Below are 26,764 nucleotides of genomic sequence, written 5' to 3'. Positions count from 1 at the left end.
CAAGTAATACTTTGAAGAATAATGCTTGTTATTTAGATGGTAGATTGCATCTCCATGGCTATTAGTTACAGCTGTGTAATTACATATGTGCCAAAGAAAAATGAAGTTGTTTTAAAACAAGTCCTCCTCTGTGAGCAGAATTAATTGATATTAACAACCCTAACTACATGCCCAAGTACACATATAATATTTTACCAACAGTTTTCTGGATCCATCTCCCATTACTGAATTGTAATTTCAGAGCAGATTTGCCTGGAGGTAAGTAATAAATCTGTGTTGCAGACTTCTATAAGCATTAAAGGAGAAGTGGGTATTTATAGATGGAGAATACAGAAACTTGTGACTTATTCTTCGACTTTTCACTGGAACACAAGTAAGTATTTACAGGGTTCTAAAGCCTGCTAAAAATACACTCAGATAAAACCAAGAGGCCAATTTAAAACCCCCTATGCAGAGACAAGGAAATTCCAAATTCAGGCTGAAACCTGCCATGTCATTCACCCCGTTGTGCAGAGGTTTTGTGATCCAGATGGGACCATAGGGGTCTCAGACGAGCATCTCTGCATCAGACGAGCCCTGTGGTACAGAGCCAGCAAGGGCTAGCGTGGCCTTGGAGACACAGATGGCTGATTCCTCCCAGGCTTTGGACTCTGCAGTGATGTGGTCGTTTAAATCAGATTTTCCATAGAATTTCAGAGTTCTTCACTCTTTCAAAAGTCATGTTATAGAGAAATTTCAAAAAATGAGTTTATATGATGGAGTGAACCAGTTCCTCTGGGTTCGTTATAGTTTGCCTTGTCATTAAATTTAAATATGAATTTATCCATAAAAATCCCTGGTCTTGGTACTTTGGCAGAATATAACAACAGCAAGCCCTAATATAGTCCACACTGTGTTATAGTCCACACTGTGTGTTCTAGGCCCTGATGGCTGTACCTGCACTGTTAGCTCCCTAGTGATAAGAGCATCACAGGGTAAGACAGGTCAAGTTTGGAGAATCCTGGGGGAGGGGCCCGCCTTTCAGATATGATTGCTGAGCTGGGAGTGTCACAGATTTTAGTACTTCCTGCTTTTCCAGCCGAGGATACTTTAACAGAAATTGGCTAGACTATTCTCTAGCTGCTTAAATGTCTAGTTATTGAAGATTCATGATGTAAGGCTGGTTGATAATCCTGAGCCTCAAAAGAGGAGTCCTGGAAGGTTCTGAGAGCGAATCTCATTTCTGTGGTGAGTCTGCTGAGCACCTGGGTCTGGGACTGCTGGTCCTCACGGGGTCCTGGATGGAGACCCTGAGCTTCTGCACTAGGTTCGGGGAGCTGGGGCAGGTGTCACCTCTGTGCCTTTCTAGCATCACATTCTCTCTGCATGGCCCTCCGTGGCCTTCCCTTTCTGCATGGCCAACTCCTGCTTCAACCCCTCACCCTCACGGCCTCCTTCAGCTGTCACCTTTGCTGGCGGTCCCAGAGGCTCATCCTCAGAGCACCTCGCTTGTGCCTTTGTTGTAGCACATAGCCCCTTGCCCGGTCATTTCCTGGTTAGCACTCGCTGCCTTCTGCCAGTTTTGTGGACAGTGCCCAGCACTGGGCCAGGCACTTTGTAAAAGGTGCTCTGTAGATGCGCACATCCTCTAGTCTGGGAGACAGTGGAGAGCAGTCGGAGGGCTTAAGTCCCATTCTTGCTTTGCACTCAGCTGTGCCGGGAACTCTGGCCACTTGGCCTTGCATGGATTGGTTTCATTGCATGGAAATGAAGTACTCTGCCTCAACCATCTCTCCAAATTGCAGGAAGAGGTCAATGAAACCTTGTTCACGTGAGCACTCTTCAAATCCCGGAGCTCTAAACAAATGCTGAGAGTTCGCATTTGAAGCAGTTGGGGCATGACAAATACTGAGCGTTTCTGTTCTGGCCTGACTCAGTCATGGATCCCCGGGTTGCTTTTGCACCTCCTGGGGTGTATAAGTAGAAGCCCGTGATCGCTTTAGGAGTGGAGGGTAATCTCAGCAAATATGGCTTGGTTACTGAAATCTTAAAAGCACCTCTTTGCCAAGGGATAAAGCAGTAACCTGGAAAAGTCAAAAGATTTTATCTAGAACTTGCATTCCAAAATGCTCGCTATATAATTATCTTAGTGAAAATGAGATCAAGTGAGCTTAGTAAGTTTTTAGAATAAATATTTTTAATTATAAGAAGACAAAATTTGGGGATATTCTCATTATTTTGTACACATAATTGCTCTTCTGGTGCCAACTTTAAAAATTAAATTATAAGTCTCTTGAAAACAGAATTTGTGTGGATGATGGAAATGCCGACAGATCTCTGTTTAGAAGGATGGCAGGCGCTGCGATAATTATGCTATCCTATCCTATCATTAAAGATTCTATTGAAAGAGGTTTATAAATTGCTCCTCTTTTTAGATAAACCACCCTATATTAAGGCATCAACGATATGGTACAGAATTAAATTAAAATCTCATAAAATGAAATATGTTCTGTATTAGCTGTTTGACACTTAATTTGCCTCTGAATGAGTAGAGGAAATCACAAATTAACCTGCCTTTGTTTTTCCAACCATGGCTTATTAGGTGTTGGAACAACTGCAATTATAGCCTAATAATAACCACCAAGCCTTATAAATATGTACGGAAATATGTCAGTTTGTGTTAAAGAACCCAGAGTGGTTAATGGAATGCCTTTAGCTCACTCTACTTGCTCTCACAGTGATGGCCACAGTCGATGGTGAGTCAGCGTAGATAGGCTACAGAAACTTAAATTGTTTCAAATACGGTACTGGAAACAATATTAGAATTTATAGTATTTCCTTTCTTAACTGACAATCATGAATTTAGATTCAGGACTTATAAATGGGACATGGAATACAGCTGTCATCTTTCCCTGAGTTGTCGCATAAAGATTCTCTATGAAACGTCCGATTCCTGCGTTATGTTTATTTAATTCAAGCAGTTTGAAAATTAAGAAACACTGGATATGGGGAATTTTCCCTTTTCTTCTGAAAGTTATTCTTCCCTGAATTCACCAGAACTTATGCCCAATAGATAATTGGCGTGTCTCTCTCCCTCTCTCAAATCATTTGCTTTGACCACAAATTCCATGTTTTATTAAGCCAAGTAGAAAAAAGCACAAGTTTTAGAAAAAAAAAATCAGTGCGTACATTTTATTATATTACTGAGGTTATTTGGAGCATTAATGACAGAACCTGAATCTATATCCACATAGTCGAGGCTGTAATTTTATGTGTTTATTTTAACTTCTTGGTCTTACCTGTATTTCATGCCTTGCATTGTTTACCTCAGGGCTGTAGCTTTGTGTGACTCCAGGAGGCATTATTGTATTCTTTGGGAATGGATGCTGCTCTCTAGGCTAAAAATTACTACTTGTTTTGAAATTTTGCTTGAAAATTTAGACACTTGGAATATTACACCCCCCTCCTTCAGAATACAGTTGTATTTTTAAGTGATACTTTCACAATGATGAAGAAAGTACTCTTCCTCTTGCATTTTGAATGTGTGCTTTTTTTTTTAATTTAATGTTAGAACTCATTTAAGCATGCTTCGTTTTTAAAACTAGACATGGTGTATTCATAGAAAGCCAAATAATAAAGTTTTAAATTCCACAGTCATTCTGGATTTTCACTTGGGAAAAAATATCTTTTACATACAACTTTTTTAAGCTAAAGTTTTCTAATTTATGACCACTATGAATTGAATTTCAGACTGTCCATTTGCTTCATATAGGGCTCTGCAATTCATTTTCCAAAGCAGGATGCTTAATTACTAATCCATTACTCTAATTCAGGCCCCACAGATGTTCTTGCCAGTTGAGCCGAGAACTGCCCTTGTCCCATGCTGTGGATGTGAATGGGATGAACAGGACAGCATCCCGAGCCAGCACTCCTAGAGCCTGTCGCATTTCACCATCCACTTCATTAATTCATTTTAGAAGACCAGCCTCATCATTTCTCTCTTGGGGGAAATGAGCACTCATGTTCTGTTCTATTCGGCAGTTCTTTTTTCTCTTAGTTCAGTCAGTGTGTCTCTTTCCAAGGCTGCCTGACTCACTGGAATTATTCCACCCAAGTGAGAAGAGCTGTTCTTCCCACTAAAAGTGGTCCACTTCCTGGCGCCTGCCGAGGGGAGTCACTGCATGGTAGATATTAACATGAGCTGTGAAAAAGAGTGCATTGGGAATAAGTCAGGCTTCGCCCCCGTGATTATGACTGCCTTTTAGGGATGAGAGCAGGCAGATGGAATGGTAAGTTTGCAGTATGAATTCAGTACATTTCTTTCTAGAGAGAAACTCTAAGACATATCATTATGATGAAAGCTTAGAGAAAGAAAGAGTAAATAGATGACCAGAGCTACTCCTCAGCTGCCCTCCCTCCCTGAATTCAGCACCTTGCCTGTGCTAGGTACTGTGCTTATTGGGAGCTCATAGAATATTTATTCAACAGCAGCCTTCAGTCTAGTCACCTACTTAAAACTATGATGGGCCCATAACGCATACTAGCCATCTCATTCTTTTCATTCCCGGGGAAGCCTTCAGTAAAATGTGGAGATTGAGCAAAACCTTGTATTTAGGGGCATAACTAGTTTGGAATATTTTAATAGTCCAATTTAGAATTAACAAAGGGAAGTCTTTTCTTCCCAATAGTAAAGCGTAATGACAGAGTACGTCAAATATTGCAGCTAGCACTATCTAACACCCACCCTTCCTTCCCCCCCGAAAAAGAAAAGAAAATGAACTAGGTTATATCTTTTTCCATCTTTTTTTGAGGAATATTAGCCCTGAGCTAACATCCGTGCCCATCTTTCTCTCCTTTATATGTGGGATGCCTGCCACAGCATGGCTTGATAAGTGGTGCCATGTCCGCACCCAGGATCCGAACCAGCGAACCCCAGGCCGCCAAAGCAGAGCGCGGGAACTTAACCGCTGCGCCACTGGGCCAGCCCCTATAATTATATTTCTTGAGGGCAAGGATCATCTGTGTATTTCTTTGCATTTGCTGGGCCAAGTCCATGCCTTACACATAGTAGATCCTAAATAAATATTATTTTCAATGATGAAAATAATTGTTTTATCAACAGTTGTTTCTTAGGCTATTGCAGGATGATTGCCATCATCATCTTTTGTTAATTTTTCTTTGTTTGCTTTTGTTACAGTGTGTCACCTCATGCCAATAAAGCCAGCACACTTAGGACTCAAAATCGAAAGCTTGTACTACTTAAGATTATATTAAAAGTACCTATTGTAATTGTCAGGTGCTCTCCACTGCCAACTGGATTCCCTGATATGAAATCAGTCACTGGTTATCTTACGTGACTGGGTTCCATTTAGTGTACTTCCTGGGTCCTTCACATGGAAATAAAATTAGAGAAATTAGCGATCTTACATGGACAACCTAAGAATAGCAAAATTTCAAAAATAAGAGGAAACGAAGAAAGGACTAGACAATTCACATGAAAAAATATGATAATAATGACCATAGCTGTATCATGATATTTTTGAGTACTCACTTTGGGCTAGCCACAATTTTAGAGACTTTACCTAATTATCTCATGTAATACTTAGAGCAACCCTTTGATGGAGTTAGTACTACTAGTCTTATTTTAAAGATATGGAAACCTTGACCCAGAGAACTTACACAGTTAGGAGCATGCAGTGCCATTATTTTAGCCTAGGCATCAGACACTACATCCCTTGCTCTTGACTTTCTGTGCTCTGCTTGTGAAAATGAACACTGCAGACTCTGCTGTTCTGGTTTCTCCTTACTGGATGACCACAAGTAATTCCGACAACACCCGATAGGAAGTTTTCAGTGTCACTGGCTGTCGTCATCTTCTGCAAACTTCTAAGGTGGGAATATGGCAGTATGGAGAAGAGCCAGAAAAAGTCTTTTGACGTAGTAGGCATGTCTGTAACCAAAAAATTAGATCAGCATCAGTTTGCTGCTGTAGAACTTGTGACACCAAACAACTGGACAGTTTATATACCCAGCTACCGGGCAGGGTTTGGTAAATTGCAATTCATCAACTTGTAGAACATTGAGCAGTGTTTAACAAACGCATTTCAGAAGACCATATTAAAACATGGGTTTACGATGATCAGTGATTACACTGATAGACATAACAGAGTGTAAGCCCTGTTGGTCTAGATCACAATATATATCTGCCTGGAACCTTCCCACAGATCCCCATGGGCTGCTTCCTCACTTCCTACATTTCTCTGCACAGATTATCTCCTTTTTAGGGAGGTCTTCTATGAAGAACCATCTAAGGAACAGAGAGTTTGGCAAACTATGGCCTGTGAGCCAAATGTGGCCCATGGCTTTTTTTGTTAATAAAGTTTTATCGGAACACAGTGACTCCCACTTGTTTACTATTGTCTGTGGCAGCTGTAGCTATCATGGGCAGAGGTGAGTAGCTGACACAGAGAATATGGCCTGCAAAGCTTCAAATATAAAGTTGGCCAACCCTTGATCTAAAATAACACCCCGTTTCCAGCCTTACTCATTGCCCCATTTCTCTGCTTTATTTTTCTTTCTTTTTTATAAGTAATGCTGTGTGTCATATTTTCTACTCTCAGGCTTTCCTACTGCTATTCCCAAGAGTTTTCATTGCATATCACATCAGTTCAAAAGAGAGAGTAAGTCTTATTGTTTGGGTATCTTTTCTCATGATTAACTGAAAAAATGTAGAGCTTGGCTAATCTTCAAGAATTACCTTAGACTGCCTACATCCATAGTTCCTTATGTAGGTATGAAAATATGCATGAGTTTCAATTCCCAAACTTTTAAAATTTTAATGAGCTGGCAGTATAAATCCAGATCCACCAATACACACTTTACTTTGCATTAAGAAATGAACACGAAACTAATACACTGTGCTCAAAGGGCATTAATACTTATTTCTGTTTTGCCATATTTCTAATGACTGAAATATTGAATTCGGTCATCGGTTGCAGAGAAAGCAGGCCCTAATTACAGTGCATATTCAGAGAGTCTAAGCGCCAGCTTCTTGGATAAAATTCCTGGGTTCTTTGTGCTGCGCTCAGCAGTCGAGTCGGGAGCCGATATTGACTGGCAGTATTCACGGGCACTGAACCGGAAGCTGCTGGCTCTATAGAGCCTGCTGTCAAACCTGTTGCAGGGGCCTGGGGCGTACTGGACTGTAACAGACTTTTTTCTTTGAGTACAATGCTTCCACTCATGTTAAGCCTGGCTTCAAAGGAAACAGAAATTTACTGCCATCGTTTTATTTATTTTTCAAAAACATGCGTTTGAGAAAAATGGAACTTTAACAGAATTTGTCCCAACGGGAAGACACTTTCAGGTTAGTTTTACATGATGACTACCGCCCCAAGCGAAGCTGCCTGTAGCTCTTTATATGTGGCCATCTCTCCCTTACTTAGGTAACAGAACCCGCTCTTTCCACCTAAACAAAGACATGCCATTTCCTATAGCCGCACAGCACGCTGAGTTCATTTCAGACCTTTCCCCAGGGGAACAAAGGCGGCGGACACAGGGCTGCCTGTCATTCATTCCTTTTTGTTATTGTTGCATCCCCACCCCTGCCCCCAGAGAAATTCATACGCCAAAAGATAAAATGCTAGCAGATTTGTTTCCAGGAATCTACTTGCTAACTTTTTGAATGCCGAGCAACAAATTAGCTAGATTGTTGCATCTTTGGTGATCCAAGCAAACTAAGCCTGCTAAAAGGAAACAGCAGGAGGAAGATCTGTTTTAAAACCCATCCTCTGAGTCCTAAGGTCGGGGTGTTTTTGCAGAACATTCATTAGATAACTGTATTGAAAAGAAATTTGAAAAAAAATTCTTGACCATTTTTAGTTTTGATGTGATCCTAGTAAAAGGCATATCAGAACAGTAATGGGCATCATTATGTTGCAGCTGGGTAAAAATTAACAAGTTAAATGGCTTATTGGCCCTATGTTTACCTCCTGCATTAACCTAGCTGAATTGGTGACATTGCATCAATTTTTATGACTCTGGTGTTGAAAAACATCAAGTGCAATGCTAGACGTATACACTGTGCTTCTTTCTCTCCTCTCTCTCCCTCTCTCCCTCTTTCTCTTTCTCTCTTTTTCTCCTTCTCAGTCCTCTCTCTCTGCACACACACACACATAGGGAGAAAAGAATGCAGAGAGAAAGGTAGGCAGTGGCAGGAACTGCCTTAGGGCATGAGAGTGAATTTCTAGTAAAGAAAAAAATAAGGGTCTGTAACCTAAACCCATAGGTTTCCTAAAACCCAGTCACCTGCTGTTCCGGTTATTCAGCATCATACGTGCTTATAAGTTATAGATATTTAAAACATTCTTACACGGCTACAGAGTGGTCACAGATTCATTAAAAAGTTCTCCATTGGGACTGTTACAGTGAATACGAAGCTTAACCTCCACCTAAAAATCTAAACTAATACCAAAATGAACTATGTGTAGAGTTGCAGTTGAAGGCATTCTTTCAGTTTCCTCTGTGAGGATCCCTCAGCCTAGTCGGTACCTGTGAATTGTCCCCAGGATAAGGAGGATCCAGGGTAGGGAAGATAGTTTTTTCTGCCCGGTCACCCCCAGGTAGTAAGAGCTGTGCCTGAGGGAGTTATGATAATTCAGTGCATTAAGTGATCCCCAGGGCCTGACGAGGTTAATGTGTGTCTCCTACTCCCTGGGAATGAGTTAGGCACTAACCAGAAAACCACCAGTACTCTTCCAAATACATTCAAATAGTCTCCAAATATTGTCAAGTTCATCAGAAGTGAACAGTGTCTCTCTTATGTGAGGAGTGAGGGGTAAGAGGCGCTGGCAGTCGAATGATCCTCCTTATTTGCAAAACAAATCACCAAACCATGTTGCATGAATGCGACTTATATTTTTAAGACAGAGTCCCAAGAAGGTGTTCCCAGCTTCCTAAAATGCTTCTTGCCTCTATTTAGAGTAATCTCAGGTTCCCCCATGGAACAAAATCCCCATATCCCTCAGCCGCATTGTTTTCAACGTAAACCGTACACACCAGTGACAGTTTCCAGAAACAAATTCAAAAGTACAAAAGTAACAAAAGCAAAGGGGGCTCTGATTTTAAAAGGTTTATCATTTCGTATTTTCCAGGGATATAGCAGATTAATGTTAGAATTATACTGGATTATATTAATATTTATATTAGCTAATATGCTGAACTTGTTTCCTTAAATACACATTTTATGTATCCTCATTATTTTACTATATATATACACTCTCTGTCTACACACACACACACTGCTCACTTCTGTCCGTTTTCCTTGTGGTAATCTTAGCCGGTCCTTGGGGTTACTCAATAAAAGACTCCATGATCTCCCATCTGAATGGAAGTAGTCAAGAGGGGAACAGAAGGTCAACCTGAAGTCTTTTAATCTTGTTTTAATGATCAAAATCAGGTCACCTCAGACTTTGGGTTTGAGGACTGCGGCGATCCTGGATTGAGAAGAAGAGTCGAAGTCAAGATTCCACTGGAAACTGGGGGATCGTGGGGCTGGGCTGAAAGCAGAGGGCCAACCTCCTGCAAAAGGCTATGCTCAGCCTCTGGAGGATTCTCTTCCAGTCGGATAGTTACCCCCTTGCAAATGTACTATTTGCGAGAGAGAATTTTCGAAGTAAGTCCTGGAGCATTTCATGAGTCTTTCTCTTCCTTCTCTGGAATGTGCATGGCAAGCTGTGTGGATCTGATTTGGCAGTTCACGCACTTGCGAGGGCCGTCCCATGATCTGAAGAACGATCAGAAGATACATTGCACCATATTTAATTTGGGTTAGCTTCCCCACCTTTTCCCATCTCTTCATCGCGACCTAGGACTTTTTAGTTATTCCAGTTATTGTCGTTTGTGGTTTCTCTGTTTGTTGGGAGGGAAGTGTGTGGAAGTTGAACTAGAAGGAGTGAAGAGTGGAGCCCACCCCCTCCCCCCAAGCGTATGGGAGAGAAACATCCTTCTTGGTCTGTTTGCTTTGCAAGGGTGTTCTTGGATGAGGTCTTTGTCCGAGGCCCCCACTGAAGTCTCAGTGTACTCAAGCTTTAGAAAAGGCTATTGGTCCTTCTTTGTTTTCTTTGTTGAACTGTTTATTTTGCTTTCTTCCCACGAGGTTCCCTGGCCTTGCTCTGACAACGCTTTTCTGCATGAATTACATTCCTCGGAGCCACAAGTCTCTGAATTCTTCCGGCCCATTTGATTCCGGCTTGTGCGATTAGTCCACAGCTTCGACCTGCCCTGGGTCTTTGCCAAGCAGAGTGCTTGCTCAGTGCCCCTAACATGGAGACCCGAAGACACTGTGTAACCTCATTAGTGAGCAGGGCAATGCTTCGTTCCAGTTTAATAACTTAGCTGCTGATGACTCACCACTAGCTTGAAAATCACTGAAGGAGCCTGCTAGTCATTGGTTTCCTTTCAGTATGAACACGGCTATTGAAGGAGGGGAGTTCAGGTTATTACACTCACGCCCAGTTCAGTAACATAAATCGTCCTGGCCTGGGTGGGAGGGGAGCCCATTAGCTCCATTTCAGTTAAATGTACATTTCTAAGGAATTTGATAATCATTTTCACAAAATGCATTTCCATCTGTTTAGAAATAATGAACAGCAATTATGAAAATTATTCAGATATCTTAGTCACAGCCATTATATTTTCTTGTGCATATATGTTTTTTTCTGAAGTATGGTTTATGATGGAGACAGATGAATCGTGAGCAAACTTAGGAATTATGTGTTTTGAAGCTCTATTAATAAAGATTAAGTATTTGGTTCTGTAATGAATTATGCCTTCATTTCAGGTATTGGTAAAACATTGTGATACCACTAGACAAAATTCCGCTATCTTCAGAGCAAAATTCTCTAAGGCATCTATTCACCTGTTCATACCCATTTTTTTACCCATGAGAATCTTGTCTCCAACAAGCAGGTGGGCTGCGCTTGTACCGCACTGGGAGCCTGCATTCATTGATAGCGTACCTGGAAGTAATTTTGACTTGGAACGTCCCAAAAGAGGACCAAGGAGTTTGTCAGAAATGATTGACAACACAATCGGTGATGAAGATTGTATGCAGTGTAAATTTCTATTGATCCCCAGACAGTCTTCCTTAAAGAACTGGGGAAGGCCCCAAGCACCGTGGCCAGGGCGTGGATCTGGTTTCTTGGCTTCCTCCTCTTTTCTTGTGGGGCCTGGTTTGAACTGGGCTCTTGGCGTCTGATGTTTGTGAGCTCTGCGATGGCTGTGCGTGGTGAGGCACAGACTTTCTGTGAGGGTCTCTCCACCACTGTTCTCTTTGGCAAATAGATGCATTCACTCGGTGGGATGAGGGTTCTTCTTCACACAGGGAGGATTTGTCTGGGAGATGGAAGTTAAACCTCTTTTGGCTAGAAGAGGCACTTCCTCCTTGGAGTGGGCTCTGAACACAGATCCCCCAGTGAGCTGAAACACAGCCGCCATAATGCTTCCTGTGTAACACAATTAACGTCCCTCACGAGGAGGACTGGATTATGGCTTTGCTGAATAATCTCCTCTGAGCACACCCCCTCCCCACCCAATCTAATGTTGGTCACATTAGCCCATGATATTGCTGTTTTCTTAGGTTTCAAAATGTAATTCCAGAAAATTCAAGCATCACTCTATTGGCACATGGCTTTTGATGACCCTCTTATTAAAGGTACTTTACAAGCTGTTTTCATAAGAAAGGTGGGCCTCCGTCGAGTTCCATTCTCAGCCCTGCCACAAATTAACTGGATCCTTGAACACTTTTCCTGACCTCTCTTGGCCTCCTTGTTTTTATCTGTGAAATGAAGTAGTTGGATTAAATGATTTTTAAGATCCCTTCTTAACATCCCTTGGTTATGAAAAGTTTAGGTTTGTTCATTGTTTTTTCCTTGTGTGTGGACACTTAGGAGAGGAATCTGTGAAAGCAGTGTGTGCTAATATCTGCATGCCCACGTGCCATTATGTTCTCCTGCCCCCTCTTTCCTTGTGTGAAGATCTACTGTGAAAGTCTTGCCCAAACTCTGGTCATACCTCCCGCATTCTTCCTTGTACTCTCCAGGTGACGCTTTGCACGTCCCTCAGCCAACAGTGCATAGAGGCCCTGGGCACCACCTGTGCGCTTTGAATGTTGTTCAAATGGGTTCCCTTTGGAGTGAAAAGAGAACTGAAAAACCATACCATTCTAATTATTAAAAGCCTCAATAGTGTTAAAATATAAGTGTATTTAGACATATATGCACATACTTGTGTTTGACGTGGGGTAGTTTTCCTTTCTGTTTAAAATCATAGACTGCATTTGAATCCTGTTCAGGTGTTTACCATCAGATTACTTACTCTGTCCAAGCCCAGTTTCATTATTCAATCCCATTTTGTATCGAGAATTCAATGAAGGAGCATATAGATAGTACTTAACGCAGTGTCTGTCATGTCATAGGTATTTGACAAATGGCAGAATTACCTAATACACATCCCTTGTATTACCGTATTTAAGTCATCTGTTCTAAGTTGTACATCCTTTTTCCACCTTTTAATGTCTCTGCAATTGGAATGTATCTGACAATCTGTAATGTTTTACGATCACTGTTGGTGAAGTGGCAGTCATGAGGAAGTTTCAGGTATCTCTTAATAAAATTATTATTACTTTGCCTCATATTTTCTTTTTTGCACAAGTACTAGAGTGATGTGTGATAAAACCTATGTCTGAATAAATCTAAAAGAGCTCTTTAAATAGGTATAAAGTAAAACTTGAAAGTGATAAGAATCGTCATTCTTAGTGGTACAAAAAATAATGTTGCATCTTTAGATCAATGGCATCTTAGCTTTGATGAAATACAGTATATATCATATGTATATATGGAGAGAGCGTGGGTAGGTATGTAATGAGCAAAAAATAGTTTTATTGCCAAATTTTTTTACCCAAAAGCCCAGCCAGTTTTTCCTAAATGTTATAAATAACGGACCTAGTTGCAGGACTGTAAAGTTAAAACGTAAAGAGAATGTTTTCAAAGTGCTGTTGCTACCTAAATCATACCAAAATGAAAAGGAGGCCAACTTCAGCCTGAACAGTATAAAGGAGGGAAGCCTGTGTTGCGTGCTGGGTGTGTTGGTGTATCTGTGCCGATGCATAGCACAGGCTCTCAGAGGGTAAGGCTTCATGATTAATGGTGTTTATTCTTGACAGAAGCCTCCTTTATTTATCTGCAATACAGTTTAGCGATTTTATCAGGCACCTGAATGAAAAATATTCAGTCATACCAATATTGCGGTGTAAATTGAGTAGAGTCACTTTTTATTATATCTTTCTGCCTTATCATCTGCACAGTAATTTTCTAGCAGAGGTTTGATATGGAAGGGCTGGATTTAGCTGTACTTGACACAAAGCCTCTTCAATTTCCCCTAAAAGTTCAGGCTGCTCTTAGAAATGTGTGTGTGTGTGTGTGTGTCTGTGCGTGTGTGTGTGTGTATAATATATAAGGCCTCTCTCTTATCCAAGCAATTTCAGGATTTGAAAGAATAAAGATAAAATGCACAAACCTGGATGGGAGAAGCATTGTTAATATAAAAACATCTAATAGCTGTGAACTCACCAGTGAAAGCTCCTTTGGTGTTTAAGCTGTGGCTCAGTACTGAGCCTTCTGCATGGCTACGTGGCCCCACTTTCTTCTAATCAATCACCTTCCAAGTCCAGTCAGCATAAGGCCAGACCCTTCATTTCTCCTGGGAGGAATATCCAAGTTGAAATCCAGAGTGGCCTGGGGGGAGTGTGAGTTGCTGCGATGATGGAAATACCAGTCAAGAGAGAGGGAGAAAGGACAGAAACTGAGGTCTCATTTGTAGGACCCTCAAGTAGAGTGTCACTAAGTTTTAAACAAAACTTTATTCAAGTAACAGACTTTATAGCATTAATTGTCGAAGTTCATCAATGGGCAGACAGGGACCAATGGTTTGAATCATAGGAAATGTTGGACTTTAGGATCAAAGGGGATTTTAGACCTGGTGCGTGGAATAGAGATCATCTCACCCAAATCCTCACATTTTACAGATGAGAAAAGCAAAGCCCCAGAATTTGTTTTCATAAGTCTGGGGTCCTAAGTGCGGGTTCTGCAAGGGTAATGTGAAATTTTGCCGCATCATTTAGACATTTCTAGTTAGTTGCACCTGTCCTCAGTTGTCGTATCAGAAGACTTGCTTTTGCTGTGAAGAAGTGGGCACAGCAGGAGACTTTGTGGCTCCTTTTCAAGTGGCCAGACTCATTTTCAGTTTTCCATCATGTTGTTCCCTCTGCCGAGGGCAAAGTTCTGTGGTGCCATGATAACAAGAACCCTAAGAAAATTATCTCCTTATGTGAAAGTTAACACTTCTTTTCCATTGAAGGATATAGACAATATTTTTCTCCAGTACATTAGATATACTCCTTTCCCATATTTAATTTATCTTTGAAAAGTTTGACACCCTCAAAGAGGTGAAAATTCTGGCATATTGACAAGTGTGCCTGGGCTGTAAAGTCTTAGTCAACATGTAGTACGTCTTACAAGGTCTACTTCCAGTTAATTCTGAAGAGCTTGCCACTTAAAAAGGCTCACTCTTTTCGCCTTTACTAGGCCAGAGGCCCCTGGCAAACCTTGAGAATTTTATTCTGGAGGAGAGCTTCTTAGAGAGTGTCTTGATGTACATCCCTATTATCACTTAAAATAAGGATGATCTAAAGAATGAGGGAAAGTATAAGTCGGAGATATCTTGCCAAGGATCATAAGAGACAATGCGGAAAACACACTCGTCAGTGGTTAATAGTAAAAATAGTAATTAGGAGGATTGCAGTGATGATGATGATGATACAGAAAAAGTCCACACCAGCTACTGGAAGATAAGCCGAAGCTCAACCTGTCAGGCTGCTGTTGATAAAGGATTTATTCTAGCTGGTTCTTGAAGCAGCATTTACAAAATATAAATTAAAACAGAAGCTTCAAACTCTCCTTGACTCAGAATCCAGATGCACCCTGTTTAGGGTATAAATATCCTCCATTCCACCTGCAAGGACTCAACATGAAGCCAGGATTAAATTGTTGGACCCTAACTTTGTGTTTCTAATTAATTATTTCCACCCAATATCTGAGGCCTCCTGCTGAAAGACTTCTCACTTAAGTTACAGATCCTGGCTTGGGGCTCTCAAGATTTTTAAAATATCTGTTTATCTTAAGTTGTTGAAATTTCCAGGTAAATGATACAAGCACAGGCGTGTTAGTTTAGTTAATGAAATCGGCAGTTCTAACTGAATCTCTTGTGTGTACTTTTTCCTTACACCAGGTGGATATCATGGTTCAAATCTAAAAGTTCCTCCCTAAGGATGTCATGGGTGATAGGATTCTGCATGATTAGAAAGCATAACACCTAGACGACAACTGCCACATTTCCCAGGAGTTTTCTAGATCCCTTAGTTCATGGGATTTAGTTGTTTGCCGAGTCCCTGCACACCGTTGTATTGCAGCATCTTTTATTTTCCTATATGTTTTCTTTTTGGAAAAGAACATTATTTTGCCATTTTGAGTGTTGCTTTTGGGATGGAATTGGTAATTCATCCAATTCCAAAAAACAGGACCTCTTAGAATGTATGGAAAATTGGCAGGAATGTCAGAGAAATCAGACTGAAATTTTTGTCCACCCCTATTTTCTTTTCTTTTCTCTTGGTAATGAATTTTTGAACTAAAACCAAGAGTAACCATGCCTTGAATTTACCTTCAGGAAAAAAAAAATTCCCATTCGTTTTACTAAGGTCAGCTAAAGTCACTGGTCTACTTGCTTTGTTAGAGGAAGTGAGACGGGGTACTTCTCCATGGCACCAAGGGCATCAACATAGCTGAATTTACCCGGGCTCCAGAACAGTCCCCTCCCTGTGGGGTCCTGGGGAAATAAACATACAAGAAGGTGATGAAGGCAAGATGAGTTTGGCCTTAACCAACCCAGAGCCCTAGCACACAGCAGGCTGGTCAGAGGCGCCAACGTTTCCTGAGAACTTCCCATGTGACAGGTAGCAGGCTAGATGCTTTGTGTATATATTCTTGTGAAAAATTGAATAGTACAGCACTGCTTCTGTTCCATCTAGGCCTAAATAGCCTTGGAGTGAAGCCGACTTTTAAAAGATCTAGTTTACCCCACACCACATCTAAGTCTGAGATCTTGCAACTCTGTTGTGTAGACAGCACATGAAATGCACACTCCCAGCCACAGGGAGAAATGGAGGGGGAAAGTGAGACAGAGGGCCCCGTGCCTGGCTGGAGTGGCCTCCCACGTGGCCTGCCCTACTGGAGGAAGAGAGAGCATCTAAAGGAAAAAGACGACTATTGAAAGGGAACAAATTATCTTGGGAGGGAAGGGAGAAAAGGACAGCGGCTGTTTGCTTTGTTCCGGCAAACCGGTTGGGAAGCCCTCTAGAAAACAGGGCCCCATCCGATGTCCTGGAATCTGACCAATGAGAGCAGCTCTGCGTCCCTCCTTCTGCAAGGCATCGGGTGAGGAGAAGAATTGCAGCTGGGCTTCTGAACTTTTCACATCGGCGGCCACAGCTGTGTTCTCATCAAAGTGGGATCTCTGTGGACTTTGTAAAGGAAGATACAACGTATCCGTTCTTCTAATAATTAACTCTTTTATTTACATTAATTATATGACAGATAACACATAAGTTATACACTAAAAATATAATTTATATGTTAATTATATTAATGATAATTCTAAATATTACAAAGCATTTTTTTGTACTAGTTTTATTTTTCTCACAAACTTCTTGGAGGAGGAAGAAAGATTTCTCTCATTTATAGCACATTGTAGAAAGGAGGGTACCTTTCTTTCTATGGAATATTTGGGCTCCATTTGGACAAGAAAAGAGGCTGCTGAAAATAAGAGTTTTAAATATACTCTGCATTTATGGAAGTAAAATATTCAAAACTGATGATCAGTTATTTAGAAACTGATTTGTCCGCTGCCATTTGGATCAGGGATGCTGTCTACCCACTAGTGTTCTCTCTTCTGACCTTGTTTCTGAAGTAGTAAGGCCACGCATCGGGCCTCTTTATGCGAGAGTGAGTTTGGGGCAGAAAGGAGACCCATACTATGAGATGTGGTCGTTTCGCTCCTGAGTGCTTATTTGAACTAATAGTGTATTTGTTAAAAACTCTTTTAATAACAGTGCATTGCACATCGTAGTTGCTCGATGTGTACTTTTAAAAAATTCTTTGACTGTTTACCTGACCTTGAAATCTTAATCTATTTAATATAGAGTCACATTTACAGCACAGAATGGAGATAAGTTTTGGCAAATTATGTTTTACAGTCTTCTCAGGAAAGAATACAATCAATTGTAGTCATAAATAATTGCATTATTCTTGTAATACTTACGTAACGTTATTTCAGTTGTCACTGGACATGACTGACATGTATTGTGACTGTTTGCTTGGCCTCTCCCTTTGATTGGCTTAGCAGGATCTTTCCTCCCCCAAAATTGATATACAGGAGGCTACCTTCATAGTTTCCTTTGAATTTAGACTAATGAGTCTTTGTTTAACAATGGTAAATATCATGTTATTATTTACTGTGTTTTTTATGTCAATATTTTGAAAATTTTGAAAGATACAAGCATATATCTGTTTGCTTTTCTGAATTTAACAGAAATGATTGAAACCACTGTGGGAAACATTGATATTTTTGGCACATATAAATGTGTGTGTTGTTTTTAAAAAAATTGGTGATAAATAGTACACATACAGAAAAGTACACAAAATATACACATATAACTCAATGAGTTATAGTGAATTACCACAGAATAAAAACCTCTAACCACTAAGTCAGTCTAGAAATAGAACAGTTGCTGGCACCCCGGGAGCCCTCCTTGTGTACTCCCTCAGCTACTCAACGGTAAACGTTATCCTGCTATCCTGACGTGAAAGTTTAGATTTGTGCGTTATTGAGCTTTATATAAATGAGATCATACAGTATATTATATTCTTTTGTGCCAGTCTTCTTCCACTCAACATTATGCTTGTGGGATTTTCCCGTTACAGTTTATTCATTTTCATAGCTGTTTACTATTTCATTGTATGAGTTATTTACCCATTCTACTGTTGATAGATATTTGGTTATTTCCAATTTCAATGTGAATGAATAATGCTGCTCTGAATATTCTAGTATATTATGGAACATGCTCACACATCGTTGTTGGGTATATAACAAGGAAAGGAATTGCTGGATCTACGGTGTATATCTGTTCAAATAGGTAATGGCCACCTGTTTTCTATAGAGGTTGCACCAGCTTGTGCTCACGTTGTTTGTGAGTTCCTATTACTCCAAACCCTCATCAACACTTGGCACTGTCAGTCTTTTTAATTTTAACCATTCTAGTGGATGTTTAATGATAACTCATTATGGCTTTAATTTGTACTGCAATTATAAATGATGTTTATGTACAGTTTGTTAAAAGATATTAGAAAAACCTTTTAATAATAAGGGGGAAAGTATAATTCAAAATATATTTTATTTGGACTATGTAGCAAGTGTATAATGCCTGAAAAAATGCTGAGAGTAAATATATTAAAATGTTGACGTTGGTTAGATCTGATAGCTTGGATATAGGGAATGACTTTTTTAACAATAATCTCTTAACTTTTCCATTCATGGATATGAACTCCTTTACTGCTCAGATATAAGTAGAAAATAAAAATAAGAAATTCATTTGCAAAAATCCTTTGAAATATTGTTTCACCCTTAAAACAATTATTTCTATCTTTTTTTGTTGTTGTAATCAACCATAGCTCTTAAATTCCCCATATAAGAAAATATTCAGCATCTCAGTGTTGTTACTGTGTACATTAGGTACTGCTTTAACCTTCACCTTCAGTAGCCACTTCTATCCAAATCATATCAACATTTTGTAGCGTGGTTCATGTTCCATATTTTTCACAACTGAGATGCATCCTGGAAGCCTCCTGTTGGTACTTTTTGGTTATGCCACTCATGAGCTGACACTCACTCTTACACACTCCTTATGCGTGTGTGCCTTTCACCCCATTTGACTATAAACTTTTTGAAAGCAGGGACCAAATGACCATATATTATGTTTTTTGAAATCTCCCCAAGTGCTGAAGTCATAATAGATTCTTCCTAACTGGATTTTCAATAAAATGTATCTCCAGTGAAGATATCATTGAACTATTGATCTGTGTGGTTAGTACACATGTAGCTTTGAAAACTTGAAATCCAATGTGTAAATTTGTAACAGACCTAAGTCAATTACGGATCCATGGGAAACATTCTTTAGCTGCAAAAATGATGAAAACAGGATTTGAAACTGAACCATCTTATCAGCTGGGGTCCTGGTGTTTTACTGGAGTGGATATTTACAGAGGTGTGGACAAGGTTAACAGTCGAAAAGTGATGGAAAGGCCCCCAGGACTAGCAAACGTTGGGAGGAGTTACTACCCCTAACCTGAAGGTGCAAATGGCGGGAAAAGGTCAGTGACCGCTGGCGCTGAGGAAGGGGGTCATGCTTCAGGAGCCGTGGCCGTGCGCGGAGGAATGCTACCAGCAGAACTCTAGCTAGCTAGAGGAGGCGAGGGGAATAAATGCCCTGACTTGTCCTCCTTCACTGCAGGCTCCTGCTGGTGCTTCTCAATAGTAGGATGCAGAGGGAAAGTGAGCCAGCTGATTCAGACCCTTAAAACCACCCTCCGAGGGCATGCGGTGGTTCTGGGGTGAAGGGTGCCAAGTGGACAGTAATCAGCCCAACCATCTGTGCATTTCAGGGTCACGTGACAATTCTGGGCGGAGGTTATCTGGAAGCTGACCTGGAACAGAGGAAAGAATGAAGTGTAGGATCGTGCAAATTTCTGACAGTGTCTAGCATGTTAACCATGGACATTTCAGATATTTGTTTCCTTCGCTGTATGGAAAGCAAAATTTTTTATTACAAATTTTGGTTTATTAAAACCGTGCTTATTGAATAATTAATTTGTTGGTTAAAAATACATTATAAGGGATAACTCCCCTTTGTTCTCTCTGTTAGACCACTGCTTGAATATGAAGAGTGTCTACTTGTTATGGAAAGAACAAAATTAAACAAAAAATAAACTCGCTATATAAGAAAACCCCAACATTTCAGTATTCTTGTAGTTGGACCCTCCTGCAAAGATGCAAGGGGTATGTGTACCTTTCCAGCGTTCCAAGCAATGTGAAAGCAAACTGTAATAATCCAGCATATAAACCTTGTTTAGTGCTCTCATAATGGGTAATCCAAGTGATTAAATACTGTGATTTTAACTGTGGCATTTTAGTAACCCAATAAGATAGATGAAAAGGCAGTAACAAATTAGATTATATGAGGATATTTCATTCTAACTAAGAAGTCCAGTTACTCTCTGCAATACGTGTTTTTGTTTTTGTTTATCATAGTATACTGTTAAAAATGCTCTAATAAGAATCCTCTACTCTTCATGGTAATCTGTTTTCATGACCTTATAAAGACATTCATCTGCAGTCAAATTATCTCCACAGATGAACAAACACAATTTTATATTGCTTTATTGTCTTTTGGGAGAACATCAAAATAATCCCCACCTTCTTTCTTGTCTGAAACAGTACTTCATTTATCCGTTGGGCAATATGAAACAAAATGACAGCCACTCGGTAGGTCTTCGTGGCCTTGGAAAGACAAATGGGTGGAAGCAATAGAGAGGATGTTATCCTTCAGTGGGCGTGCTGGGCCTCGCACGCTTGAGCCAAGATGCAGAGGAAATGGAGCAACAGCTCCTTGCCTCTCTTGTGCCCTGGCAGCCCAGACAACCCTCTACAGTTTGGACATCTCTGGTTCCCAGACAACAGTCCGTATGATTTAGCTTCGAGCGTCACAGGCATATTTCTCTCCTCTTTGGCTACAGCATAAATAGCGTGGAATCTCTGTTCTTGGGCAATTCTCAGTTACACTGTTCTTCCCGGAATGTTTGTTTGTTTGTCATTTTGGTTTTTTTCTCTGCGGTTTGTGCCAGCTTTCAATGCTTGAGCCACATACAGCCCCCTGAACGCAGGGAGAACGGAAAGCTACAAAGACAGAGAGAGTCATGGGAGGTCAACCATGATCTTCAATTCAATCTCTGTGTGTATCTCCTAAAAATATAAACCAAGAAGGAGACACCTATAATTTTTTTTCCTGGTACTACTGTAATCGTCAAATGAAGATTGTTAGCAAGCTTGACAAATATTTACCAGGTCAAGTTTATGATAGTTTGTGGAATAATATATGTCATTTAAATGGAACATTTTGTGACTGCCTTCCCCACCCCTCCCAGCTCCGCTTCCTTCAGTAGAGTTCACCTTCAGTAGAATTCGTAATCTTGAATGGCTCTTCCACACACCAGTGAACACACATCTGCCTATTCAATTTGAGGAGTTTAATCTTCCCTCTCAGATTGGCTTTACAATTAAAAACACAATAACCAACAAACGATCTGGCTGCCAAGAATCTGGAAGAGCGAGGAGACTGGAACTCCAGTCTCCAAAAGTCTTGCCATTTGGCTATGTGTGTGCTGAGTTGAGAATCTCACACAAAAACAAGTTTTGTTGGATGGTTCTGACAAGAACATCAACGACCACCACCATTTCCTGAGTGCCCAGTGTGGGTCAGCCATAGCAGCCCAGCGGTGGGGGAGTGGCCACTGTCCCATTTTATGTACAAGGGAACTTACGCTTGAGGGACGGTCAGTGACAGCTAGCCTGAATTCAAATCCAGTTCCTTCAAAACTCCTGTATTTAATTCCTGCGTTTATGTTCTTAACCAGCTCATGTGGTTTTATGATTTTACTTGAAAATCCAAGGAGGTGCTTCCGGGGCATTGTCAGGTTGAGGAACAAAGCAGACAGGTATGTTTTCACCGTAAGAATTGCTTTGAAAAGAGGGTTCCAACATTTCAGTGTTTGAAAATCTCACAGTATCCTGTATCTGCCATCCCTAATATGTGTGTGTATGTTTCTGTGTATGTGTATGTATGAGGATATATGTGCATATGTACATATGTGTCTGTATTGTATGTGTGTATATATTAGACGTGCAATCTATTAGTATAGTATGTGATTTATATACATATATATGTATGTATGCATGTATTCACCATTTATTAGATGCCAGGCTCAGTATATGAGACTTTACTTATATCCACTTGCCAAGACCCCTGTGAGGTAGGTTCTTCCCCATAGTACTGTTAAGGACCAAAAGAGGGTGTGTATTGCAGCCAAGGTCACACAGCCATCCCCATTGGTTCCCTTCAGCACCCGAGCCCTTCCATAGTGTCACTGCTCTGGTGGTCTGACTCACCTGTCTCCAGAATTCCTGGTGACCCCTCATTGAGTGAACCTATTAAACATTTCCTATTCCTATCCTGGGATCGACTACTAGATGCCTTGTTTCTTTAGGGCAATTGATTAACTTACAGCTTTCTTATTTGCATTTCCTATTTGCACTCTTATTGGCATGACCCACCACCTTGTTTGGAAACAGGTGACCCCCTATCTCTTCAGCATCATCTCTCTGGAAGGGACATGCGTGGATATGACGTTCACCATAGTGGGTGAAGTTTCCTGACTTCCTCTCCAGGATGAGCCAGCCCTCTTCTCTGATATTGTTTCTTAGTGGTTTGCAAAGGGAGAGTGGGGCTCTGGATTCCTGCCAGGGAAGATGTGTCCAAGTCTTGATTTCTTCTCATCGCAGCTCTTTTAATAGTTGTCTTCAGTCTTCTTGTGGGAATGGGTCAAATGAAAGTTAAGACCAGGGTGTGGGCGTCAGATGTCCACAGACTTTGGTGAAAAGAGAAAACCGTCGGCCGTCTCTGGCCTCCTTGCTTCTTTGGGGCTGGTGACTGCCCCAGCCTGACCTCTGTAATTTTCGTGTTCCAGATGCTGATTTTTTTTCCCCTGCATGATTCTTCAAAATAGAATCTAAGCCTCTAGGAATATTCTTACAACCCTTCTCAATTCTAGAGTTTTAGAAAAATAAGATTCCAATCTTTGTCTAAATTGAAAAAACAAGTAAGAAAAGCCATTACCTTCACTGATTTTTAGTTCATATTGTTCAGATCAAGATTCTTGTGGGTCACCAAAGCTTTTCTAGGGGGTATCATCTGCTGGATTTCTTGAACTGTCTACTTTTCTACATTTCTGCTGCGCCAGTCTCTCATCATAAATCTACAAATATGTTTATATTTTTAGATAATTACTTTTTTTTAAAGATTTTTTTATTTTTCCCTTTTCTCCCAAAGCCCCCTGGTACATAGTTGTGTATTTTTAGCTGTGGGTCCTTCTAGTTGTGGTATGTGGGACGCTGCCTCAGCACGGCCTGATGAGCGGTGCCATGTCCTCACCCAGGATTTGAACCGGCAAAACCCTGGGCCGCCAAAGCAGAGCACGTGAACTTAACCACTCAGCCACGGGGCCAGCCCCTGTAATAATTACTTTTTTTTTTTTAATTAATTAATTTATTTTTATTGAGTTATTGATAGGTTGCAATCTTGTGAAATTTCAATTGTACGTTAATGTTTGTCAGTCATGTTGTAGGTGCACCACTTCACCCTTTGTGCCCACCCCCCGCCCCACCTTTCCCCTGGTATCCACTAAACTGTTCTTGGTCCATAGTTTTAAATTCCTCATATGAGTGGAGTCATACACAGATTATCTTTCTCTTGCTGGCTTATTTCACTTAACATAATTCTCTCAAGGTCCATCCATGTTATTGCAAATGGAATGACTTTGTTCTGTTTTGCAGCTGAGTAGTATTCCATTGTATATATGTACCACATCTTCTTTATCCATTCGTCTGTTGATGGGCACTTAGGTTGCTTCCATGTCTTGGCTATTGTAAACAGTGCTGCAATAAACATTGGGGTGCACAGGACTTTTGGGATTGCTGACTTCAGGCTCTTTGGATAAATACCCAGTAGTGGGATGGGTGGATCGTATGGTAGTTCTATTTTTAGTTTTTTGAGGAATCTCCATACTGTTTTCCATAGTGGCTGCACCAGTTTGCATTCCCACCAGCAGTGTATGAGGGTTCCTTTTTCTCCGCAACCTCTCCAACATTTGTTGCTATTAGTTTTAGATATTTTTGTCATTCTAACGGGTGTAAGGTGATATCTTAGTGTAGTTTTGATTTGCATTTCCCTGATGATCAGCGATGATGAGCATCTTTTCATGTGCCTATTGGCCATCAGTATATCTTCTTTGGAGAAATGTCTGTTCATGTCTCCAGCCCATTTTTTGATTGGGTTGTTTGATGTTTTGTGGTTGAGTTGCGAGAGTTCTTTATATATTAAGGATATTAAGCCTTTGTCAGATATATGACTTGCAAATATTTTTTCCCAGTTAGTGGGTTGTTTTTTTGTTTCAATCCTGTTTTCATTTGCCTTGAAGAAGCTCTTTAATCTGATGAAGTCCCATTTGTTTATTCTTTCTATTGTTTCCCTTCTCTGAGAAGGCATGGTGTCCGAAAAGATCCTTTTAATACTGATGTCAAAGAGTGTACTGCCTACGTTTTCTTCCAGAAGCCTTATGGTTTCAGGTCTCACCGTTAGGTCTTTAATCCATTTTGAGTTTATTTTGGTGAATGGTGAAAAAGAATGGTCAATTTTCATTCTTTTACATGTGGCTTTCCAGTTTTCCCAGCACCATTTGTTGAAAAGACTTTCTTTTCTCCATTGTATGCCCTCAGCTCCTTTGTCAAAGATAAGCTGTCCATAGATGTGTGGTTTTATTTCTGGGCTTTCAATTCTGTTCCATTGATCTGTGCACCTGTTTTTGTACCAGTACCATGCTGTTTTGATTACTGTAGCTTTGTAGTATGTTTTGAAGTCAGGGATTGTGATGCCTCCCGTTTTGTTCTTTTTTCTCAGGATTGCTTTAGAAATTCGGGGTCTTTTGTTGCCCCATATGAATTTTAGGATTCTTTGTTCTAATTCTGTAAAGAATGTCATTGGGATTCTGATTGGGATGGCGTTGAATCTGTAGATTGCTTTAGGTAGAACGGACATTTTAACTATGTTTATTCTTCTAATCCATGTACATGGAATGTCTTTCCATCTCCTTATGTCATCATCCAATTCTCTCAGAAAGGCCTTGTAATAATTACTTTTGAACACATCAGAAGGATTGATTTTCCTTTCAGGTAGAAAATGAATTAATGAATTTGAACATCCCCTGTGCTCTAAAGTAGCAGCATGTCCAAATGGAGCTTAGGTTTTGACCAGTGACACAGAGGTAACTTGTTTTGTAGTAGCGAGCTAAAATTGGATAGACTAATAGATTATGCTGATTTCTATTGAGTACACTCTAAGTAATTTTACTAATTTCTGAGTGTGTATGGAAAGCTTCAAGTTTGAAAAGAAACGGCTATTTTCAGGTGGTGAGTTCTCACTCTGCCCACATGTAAATTTAGAAAACTCAGGATTTTTATTTCTCTTCACCAAAGAGGCATCTGAATAACAAATCAAATGCCTCGTTTTTTTTTTTAGTTCAAAATAAAAAATAATAAGAAGGAGCAAGCGAGAAAATCCTCTCCCCCTACGATTCACCCTTTTATTTTCTCCCGAGAGCAAATTCATTCTCTCATCTCTGCTCTCGTTTGTTTCGGCAGCTGCTCTGTGCACTTGGCGGCACTGGCTTCTGCCAAGATCACACTCTAATGTGGGGACGGGCCAGACCGGCCGGCCGTGTGCCTTTGCTTCAGGAGGCGTGCAGAGAAAATGTGTTTCTCCTCCCTTTCATTTCACTCCTAAAGCCAGTGGCATAAGAGGACTTTGCCGTCCCCAGTAGATCCATCTCTGTCGCGGCCTCTCCTTTTTATGGCCATGCCCTCTGTGAATGAGGAAGCGGAGAGCACAAGGGTTTAGCCTGTCGTAGCCAGTTCACTGGATTATCCACACAAAACCTCTTCTATTAGAGAAGGAACAAGGTGGCAAGGGAGGCTGCACAGGCTGACCATTGTAGAATGCCTGTCCCCGGGGGCTTCAGTCGCTCTGGGGAAGAGTTCCCAGGAGCGGATCCGGGCACAGTGCAGCAAGGTGTGTTTCAGAATTAATTTTCATCAGCCCAAAGCTTACGTTCTACCTTAGCTCATTATAGCCGAGGCGTGAGCTTGATCAAAGCCCATTCTTCTCCAACTTTCTAGTCCCAGGAATACTTAATTACTGATTGTTCACTGAACACGGCTAATCAGGATGCCACAGGGAAAATGAGTGTAGGAGACAGCCGCCTTCTGGGGAGGAGGATCTTCCAAACAGTGCAGCCCAGGTCCGTGGAACTGGTTTCACTCACAGCTCCAACACCCTCGGCAGTAAAGCCCAAGCGTTGAGATACAGAAGGTCTGATTTCACGTTTCTTACAGACTTCTGCAATTCGGCTCTTTTCTTTTCTGTGGCCAGCTCTGCCATGCGCATGCTCAGACTTCCAGACCACATCAATTCGCGTTCTTTCTTTCTTTTTTCTTAATGCAACACCATGATGGTGAGAGGTAAGTTTTCAAGGGTGACATTAATGTTCTGGTCAAATAGAATCGCAGCAACTACTTTAAGCTCGTTTGCCTGTTGTTCAGAATTTCTTCTCATGACGAAAGCCAAAGACTGACCTTTATTTTCCAAAATTCAGGGTACCATGAAATTTCTCAAAGGTCAATTTTCTTTGCCCAAATAATTGTATAGTAGCGTTCCCTGCATTCTATCACCATG

The 26,764-nt window shown here is 40.7% G+C and overlaps 1 protein-coding gene across 3 annotated transcripts in view; it reads left to right on the top strand.

Annotated features, from left to right (window-relative positions):
• The window catches only part of GLI3 (GLI family zinc finger 3), a 263,244-nt gene that overhangs the window by 148,340 nt on the left and 88,140 nt on the right, over positions 1 to 26,764 (top strand). The window lies entirely within an intron of this gene.

This window comes from Equus quagga, chromosome 8 (genome assembly GCF_021613505.1).
Source record: "Equus quagga isolate Etosha38 chromosome 8, UCLA_HA_Equagga_1.0, whole genome shotgun sequence".
Taxonomy (NCBI): Eukaryota; Metazoa; Chordata; class Mammalia; order Perissodactyla; family Equidae; genus Equus; species Equus quagga.
This window is presented reverse-complemented; position numbering and strand designations above follow the sequence as displayed.